General features: G+C 34.1%; 1 non-coding gene across 1 annotated transcript; it reads left to right on the top strand.

The window, feature by feature from the left end:
* Window positions 1-2952: 2952 nt before the first annotated feature.
* LOC121225383 (small nucleolar RNA R71) lies at window positions 2953-3059 on the top strand. Its single transcript, XR_005923241.1, has one exon. It is a non-coding gene; the product is annotated as a small nucleolar RNA R71 (small nucleolar RNA).
* The last annotated feature ends 4752 nt before the right edge of the window (window positions 3060-7811 follow it).

Here is a 7811-nt window from a genome sequence, read left to right as displayed (position 1 = left end):
AAATTTAACTTTTTTAATATTCACATTTATTAAAACAGTCCGTGACCCAAACTTTGGCAAAATTATATTTTTACCCCTAAACTTTCACATATTTGCACTTTTTCCCCAAGGCTCGTAAATTAAACTTCATCCTATTTTCTTATGTTTTATGACATGCTGATCATTTTTCCCTTCTATGGAAATATCAAAATCACACTCTAACATATACTTATGACTATTGGTATTTTTTTTTCCGATTTAAGCCCTTTTACTCGTTTTCACTTAAAACCGAGTAGCATAAGTTGTTTAACATAATTTAAAACCTCATATTCTATCATAAAACACAAAATACACAAATTCAGCTATGGTATTTTCCAAATATGAACCTAGGTTGAATTATTGCTAGAATAAGCTTAATCAAGTTACGGGACTCCAAAAACGTAAAGATCATTAAACGAGGCTTAGAATACTACTATGAGGCTTGAAAGTGAAGAAACCCCAGATATGGAGGAGAGCAAAATCGGCAGAAACTAATTGAGAAGATGACCATTTTTGTGTTATTTTTCCCTTTTTATTCATTTAATATCCAAATGACCAAATTGCCCCTCCTTACTAAACTTTCAAAAATCCTTCCATGTCCTAATTTTTGTCCATGAACTTAAAATTGGTCAAATTGTTATTTAAACCCTCCTAATAATATTCCAAATAATTTCATACTAAAAACTTCTAGAATGCAAGTTTTGCAAATTATTCGATTTAGTCCCTAACCTCAACTTAAGCACTTTATACATAGAATTTCATCACGAAATTTCACACAATCATGCAATCATACCATGAACCTAAAAATAATAATAAATAAATTTTTCTACCTCAGATTTATAGTTTCGTAACCACTGTTCCGTTTAGGCCCTATTTGGGATGTTACATCATGCCTCCTTTCTTGGGAACAACCTGCACTGGACTTACCTAAGAACTGTCAGAAATAGGATAAATAATTCCAGCATCTAGAAGTTTAATTACCTCAGCTTTTACAACTTCCTACGTGTTGGGGTTTAGACGTTTTTGAGCTTGCACACATGGTTTGTATTCATCTTCCATTAAATTTTATGGGTGCAAAAAGAAGGACTGATTCTTTAATACTTGGATTAATTCCTCTTTCTCATTGGGTTGCAAATTAGAAATAATTATAACTGGTGATGTAGAATTATTTCCAAGAAATGCATATTCTAAATGGTTTGGTAATTGTTTAAGTTCCAGTTTGGGAGGCTCTTCAATCGAGGGTTTTTGCTTAAGTTCATCATTGATCTTAATACCCTCGTATTCTACTTGTCTTGACGGATGGTTATTAGGTTCCTCACCTATTTCCTCGTCTTGAGCTGGACACGGTTCTGTCGTCTCCTATTATACAATTTCTTGAAAAGAGTCTTAAGTAATATGATCAATAGAGTCAATGAAATAACATGAATCATCTTGTTCCCTAGAGAATCTCATAGCATCATAAATTTTAAAGATCATTTCCTTTTCACCTACTCTAAGTACCAATTTACCGTCACCCACGTCAATCACGGCTCTAGCAGTGGTTAGGAATGGGCGCCCTAAATTAAGGGTACTTCCACATCTTCATCCATGTCAAGCACAACAAAATTAACAGGGAATATAAATTTATCTACTTTTACGAGTACGTCTTCTATAATACCCCTGGATATTAACAGATCTATCGGCCAATTGAATACTCATCCTAGTGGGTTTAGGTTCCCCAAGACCAAGTTGTTTGAACATTTTATAGGGAATCAAATTAATACTAGCACTTAAATCAGCTAGCGCTTTTTCAATATTCAGATTGCCAATTTAGCAAGGGATAGTAAAACTTCCTCGATCTTTTAGTTTGGTTGGAAGCTATTTTGGAGTATGGCGGAGCATTCCTTGTTGAGTTCTACTGTAGATAAGTCCTCAGACTTCCTTTTATTTGTTTAAGCTCCTTTAAAATTTTGCGTATGTAGACATCTGCGAGATAGCTTTAACAAAAGGTAAGTTGATATGTAATTGCTTAAAAAGTTCAAGAAACTTACCGAATTGTGCATCAATGCGATCTCTTTTTAATTTTACTGGATATGGAACCGTGGTGAATATTCCTCTGGTACTAGTTTGTCACTATTTTCGGGTTTTTCTTCACTCCTTTCGCTTTCCACGGCTTCTTGTGCTAACTTTTTTTCAGATTCAACTAACACTTTCCCACTCCTTAGTGTAACTGCTTTGACATGCTCTCCGGATTTGGTATTACTAAATAAATTTCTGGTGGTCTTTCCGAGATTAGCTGAGATAGCTGGCTTATCTGAGTTTCGAGTCATTGGATCGATTCTTGTTGATTTTAAGTGTTGTCTCGGTATTTTGGAAACGGGTTTCTAACACCGAGATGAATTTAGAAAGCATCTATTCAAGGTTTGGTTTTTTCTCCTGTTGATAAAGTGGTTGTTGAAAACCCTGAGGATTTGTTGCTTTGAATTTCCTTGACCTCCCTAGGAAAAAATTGGGTGGCCTCCAACTTGTATTATAAGTATTACTGTATGGGTTATTTTGAGATCTAAAGTTATAGTTACCTATATAGTTGACTTGTTCCTCTTCAGTTGTAGGATTGAAGGATTGGTATTCTGTATGCACACCTCCTCCGCTTGAGTCATACCTCATTATTGGATGTACCTGCGTAGAACCAAGAAAACTATCAATCTTTTTATTAAGAAGTTCTATCTGATTTGAAAGCATGGTGACTGAATCGATGTTATAGACGCCGACTGTTTTCGTTGGCTTTGTCCTCATAACTTGCCACTGATAGTTATTCAGTGACATCTCCTCTATAAATTCATATGCATCTTCCGGTGTTTATTGTTGATGGTTTCGCCAGCAGTTGCGTCAATCATTTGTCTTGTCGAGGGATTCACACCATTGTAGAACGTTTGAACTTGCAGCGAAAGCGGTAACCCATAGTGAGGGCACATTCTCAGTAAGTCCTTGTATCTCTCTCATGCATCGTAAAGTGTTTCTAAATCCATCTACACAAAAGAAGAGATATCATTAAGCAATTTAGCCGTTTTAGCCAGCGAAAATATTTTAGTAAAAATTCTTGGTTATTTGCTCCCAAGTAGTGATAGACCCTTGTGGTAACGAGTTCAATCACTGTTTAGCTTTGTTTCTCAGTGAAAAGGGAAATAACCGAAGACGAATGGCATCATCAGAAACACCATTAATTTTGAATGTATTGCAAAATTCAAGAAAATTCGCCAAGTGCGTGTTGGGATCCTCATCCTGCAAACCATCAAACTGAACAAACTGCTGTATCATTTGAATTGTGTTAGGTTTTAGTTCGAAATTATTCATAGCAATAGCAGGTCTAACTATACTAGACTCAGTTCCTGTTAAAGAAGGTTTAGCATAGTCATACGTGGTACATGGAGCAGGATGTTGATTAGCTGCAATTGCAGGAGGCAGCTGATTGCCTAGATTTTCGGCCATCTCTTTGGTTGGGGTTTGAGTATCGTCTTTTCGTTCGTTCTCCGTGTATCGTAAACTACGTCTTATTTCTCTTTGATTTTTTCAAATTGTACGATCGATTTCTTCGTCAAAGAGTAATGGTCCTAACTGGTTTTTTCTAGTCATAAACTATAAAAACCTACCAAAAGAGAGAAAAAATAAGTAATAAATAAAAATAAAATAAAATTGCAAGAAAAATAAATGGCTAAAGTAATAAAAATTTAGTGTTCCTAATATTTCAGTTCCCCGGCAACAGCGCCAAAAAGTTGATCGCGTGATTCGTAACAAGTAATAAATAATTATAATGAAGATCAAACCTAGACTAACTATTATCACGATGAAAAGGCAAGCGCACCTATCGAACAATAGTATAGTAGGGGCAAGACCGGGATATCGTACCCAAGGGAACCAAAATTACTAGTAATAACTATCTTTTTATTATCTAGCCTAAGAATAAACAGGTTTGTTTTAATTAACTAATTATTTAAACTAAGAACGCACAGAGAAAAGAATCAGGGAATTGCTTTTGGGAAAATCGATTGACTTGAGACAATACCTAAGGAAAATTCCACCTAGACTGTACTTGTTATTCTGGCTCCGAATCGGACGATTTATTCATTCAACTTGTTCCGTAGAGATCCCTAAGTTATCCCTATTCAAGACTAATAACGTCTAATCCCTAGATTGAATACCCGAGACTTTTCTCTAATTAACACTCTAGGGTTAACTCGATCTATGAATCATATTATTAGGTTTCACCCTAATCTGGCAAAATCTAGTCACCCTATTTCTAGGCGCGCAATCAACTCCGCTTAATTATGGCAAATGTACTCTTAGATAGGGTCTATTCCTCCTCTGAATAAGAGCGTGTCTTGAATCAGTATCCTGTGATATCAAAACAAGACTTGAGAACACATAATTAAGAATAAGTTAAAATATTTATCATACGATTCAGAAAATAATAACAAGATTCGTCTTAGGTTTCACTCCCCTTAGGTATCTAAGGTGTTTAGTTAAAATAAGAGTACATCTCATAAGAATAAAGAATACAAAACATAAAGAAAACTCAAAACTCCTGAAGGGGAATTGAGGAGAGATCTTCAGTATTAATGATGAATCCGGCTTCTGAGATGGATCAATCGGCTTCTTTGGGGTAATTCCTTACCCCTCTTCTCCGTCTACCTTTTTCTCCTCCTCTAGTGCGTATTTATAGGCTTTGGAATGCCTAGAAACCCTCCAAAGTGGCCTTTTTCGAATTGGACTTAACTTGGGCTCAGTAGGGACACGTCCGTGTGACACGTCCGTGTGTCACAGTCGTGTAACGTGATTGTCAGGCCGTGTTCGATCTGTTAAATTGCACACGGTCGTATGGGTCAATGGCCAGGCCGTGTGAATCGTGAAAGCCTTGGTCGACACCCTCGAAAGACACGGGCGTGTGAGCTGCCCATGTGGCAAGGCTTAAGCAGTATCATCTTCTTGATTTGGTCCGTTTTGTCCCTTTTTGGCTCGTTTTTTGCTTCTTTTGACTCTTGGTGCTCTAATGAGTGCAAAACATGAAATTAAAGCATTAGGAGCATCGAATTCACCAATTCTAATAAGAAATCATCTATAAAATGCATTAAAGATGGGGTAAAAATATGTGTAATTTACGGTTTATCAAAAGCTCTCTAGAAAAGGTGATTATGAAAATGTGGATAAGAAATGGTATAGAAGCCTTGTAGGTTGTCTACTTTATTTGACAGCAACAAGGCATGACATCATGTTTACAATCAACCTTCTATCTAGATTTATGCACTGCTGTAATGTTGCTCATTTCAAAGCAACTACGAGGGTCCTTAGATATGTCAAGGGATGTAACAACCTGATTTCGACCCTAATCGGACATAGTGGTTTCGGGACCATGAATCCGAGTCTAAAAAAAATATTTAATATTATTTTCTGTGTTTATTATGTGTTAATTTACATGTGTGAAAGTTTCGTGAATTAATTTTATTGTTTGTGTGCTTAATTTAATAAAAGGACTTAATCGCGTAAAATGTAAAATTGACTAATTAATGTGTAAAGTACTAACTTGCTAATGTCTTTATAATGTGAAGTCCTTAATAGGAAATTAGGCCATTAATCATGATAGTGGACGGCATTATGCTTATAATTTATAGTTTTTATTATGTATAAAGGTTATAATAATATATTATATTATAAAGTTAATATCTATTAAAAGACAAACAAATTAAAAGCCACATTTTCATCTTATTTTGACCGAAACTAGAGAAAAGAGAAAGAAAGAAACCTAAGCTAGGTTCGGCCATCTTTTGAAGCTTAATTCAAGGTTAGTTTTTGTTCGGTTTTTGATAATTTTTACGTTTTTGAGATCGTTGCTTTGAATACTTCAAAACCCATGTCTTAATTTTGTGAATTGATGAATATTTTGAATTATGCCATTGATGAATATTTGTGTTTTGGGATGTTTGATGATGAATAATGGAAGATATGTCTTAGATTAACATGTTTTGTATTGGTATTTTTGATGAATTTGAGTATTTAGGGCTAAATTGTGAAAATAAATTTTTGAGGGACTAAAATGTGAAATAAATGCAATGTGTGGACTTGTATGAGAACCATGAATATTCGGCCCTTGTGTGTTATGGGCAAATTTTGTGTATTTTGTGTTTTGTGCAAAAAGGACTAAATTGCAAAAAGTGCAAAATGTTAGGGGCAAAATGGTAATTTTCCCATTTATGTATTGTTGGACTCAATGAATGTTTTGATGAATAAAAAGGTTAAATTTGACTATGTTTAGATCAAGGAACGAAGAAAACGAATTTGGATCGGGGGAAGTCGAAGGTAATCGAATAGTCGATCGTGTTTGCTGATATCCGAGGTAAGTCTATTAGCTATTTAATGTCATAAAATCAGTATATAAATAAGTATATGAGCTGTTTTTGGATGAATTATAATTAAAAATATGATAGTTGAAATAATTAAAAGTATGAGTGAATTATATATATATTATGCAAATCTACATCTATATGTTCTCGTATTGAACTTAGGTATGCCATTTATACAAGTTTATAAGGGGTTCGACTATGCAACTATGCATGTATATGTTCTTGTGATAAATTTAAGTATGAAACTTATATATGAAAAAGGGAGATTCGATTAGGTATGTATGTTCTTGTAAAGGTTCTTGAACGGGGTTGAAGAGATGAAATTATTAGCTTGGATTATCTTAATGTGTTCGAAAGTATGATATTAATAGTATGCTTCAATGTGTTAATTTATATATATATATATATATATATTCGGATGTATAATTTAGATATTGAGTTGAATTTGATGACTGAACTTTTTTATACCGATGTGGGTTAAGGATATAGTTTATAAATTATTGAGCTGAATTTTTATGTGAATTCTATATACCATTATGATATACAACTCCTATGAATTGAGATTCTTTTGTTAAAGCTCAGTATCATTCGGTTTATCGTTAGTGACATAATTCAGACTTTACGTCTAGCAGGCTTAATGCCGGTGAAATTATTCAGACTATAAGTCTAGCAGGCTTAATGCCGGTGACACATTTCAGACTATAAGTCTAGCAGGCTTAATGCCGGTGACACATTTCGGACTATAAGTCTAGCAGGCTTAATGCCGGTGACACATTTCGGACTATAAGTCTAGCAGGCTAAGAGCCGGTGTATTGAATCAGGTTTTAAAACCTAGCAGGCTAAATGCCGGTGAATCCGTTTAAAGCATGTGATAATATACAATTGATACCTCTATGATTTTGATTATATGAAATCGATGTATACATAAATGTTCAATCACATGATTTTAGTCATATTAACTTGATGAGCATATATATATACATATATTTGGTCTAAGCAATTGATAGATATGTATATATATATATGTTGCATTCGGCATAGGTGGATATATTTATGTGTATGCATTCGGCATAGGTGAAAATAAGTGTATGTATCTATGCATTCGGCATAGATGGGTATAGGTGTATATGTGCATTCGGCATTTATGGATGATAAGCATAAAAATTTGGCTTTTGATATATGTAGTTGAATAGTTGTATTTAAATGGATTCGATGAAGTGCGAACAATAAGTACTCTAGAAATCAGTATATGTTGTTAAGGATTATGCTAGTAACTTGATTATATGCATATAATGTATATAAATTTGTCCGTTTATGTGTATTAGATAAATATACATCCTTTTAGACTTAAACAAAATGACTCAATAAAGTAGTGTTTGATTAGTAATCATATTTGATGATTGTAATTTCAATAAATTT

Source organism: Gossypium hirsutum, chromosome A03 (assembly GCF_007990345.1).
Source record: "Gossypium hirsutum isolate 1008001.06 chromosome A03, Gossypium_hirsutum_v2.1, whole genome shotgun sequence".
In the NCBI taxonomy this organism is placed as follows: Eukaryota; Viridiplantae; Streptophyta; class Magnoliopsida; order Malvales; family Malvaceae; genus Gossypium; species Gossypium hirsutum.
Note: the sequence above shows the minus strand (reverse complement) of the source record. Positions and strands in the feature narration are given on the sequence as shown.